Consider the following 1,004-nt stretch of genomic DNA (forward strand, 5'->3'; position numbering starts at 1 on the left):
ATTTCCGAGAACCATCTCAAATAAGGGGACTAGAATGTAGGTCCTTGTGTATTACTAATGTGACGATATGCTGGAACGAATTGCTTAGTTGTAGTATATATACCTAGCATGCTCCCTCCCGTTAACGTTCTTCTGCCCATATTTTCTCCAATGATGGCCATCATAATGTGGAACAACTTACAAGAGATCTTAAGCGCTTCTCGTTGTTTCTCCTGCACGGTGCATACATACATATATAAGTGGCAATTGATTGGCGAGATATATACCTGGAATGCAAACATATAGAGGGTCCAATTTGAACTTTATTTGAAAAATTCTAACCTTCTCTTCTGACCAACGTTGCTGATCACAGGCTTCTCGTCCTGTCCCTCGCCGGCGTTGTGAGAAATTACGAGAACGTCGGCGAGTTCGAAGGGCGCTGTCACCGCTCCATGGCCGTCTGCTTGGGTGCTGATCCCCTGGAGCCTGGACATGACGCCGGCGATGCATTCGATCACGTCGTCGAAGAGGACGATGGCGAGGTCGGCTGACTTGCCGTCAGCGTCGCGAAGCGCCGGCAGGATGTGCGCGCGGACTTGCGTCAGAAGCTCCTGCTGCCGCCTGAGTAAGAACAATGCGTCCATCTCGGAGCCGCCATTGACGACCATTGTGATGTTGCTCTTCATCTTGTTATCCAAGAAAGTATATGGGAATTAGCGGGTGCCCTCATTATGTAGTACTAGCACAAATGCCCGTGCGTTGCAACGGGAGACATTGTTACCCGTCCTATGCATCCACTTATTTCCGTTTGTCTCGCACTACTCTCCTCCTCACCGTCGGATAGCTCCTCATACCCTGGTAGCGAGCTTCTTCACATTCATCAGTGCAGTCTTTTCGTCTAAACACCACTTACTGAATTTCAATATACACAACGTGCAACCTCTTCTAATTATGCGGCAAGCTGTTTAATTGAGCACTTTTGTTCTTGGCGCTCTTTTTGTTCACACGTTGCCGCTAGCAGTAGG

General features: G+C 48.4%; 1 pseudogene; it reads right to left on the reverse strand.

The window, feature by feature from the left end:
* Positions 1 to 665, reverse strand: part of LOC123048376 (probable WRKY transcription factor 62) — a 2,218-nt pseudogene extending 1,553 nt beyond the window's left edge.
* Positions 666 to 1,004: the final 339 nt, after the last annotated feature.

This window comes from Triticum aestivum, chromosome 2D, assembly GCF_018294505.1.
Source record: "Triticum aestivum cultivar Chinese Spring chromosome 2D, IWGSC CS RefSeq v2.1, whole genome shotgun sequence".
Classification (NCBI taxonomy): Eukaryota; Viridiplantae; Streptophyta; class Magnoliopsida; order Poales; family Poaceae; genus Triticum; species Triticum aestivum.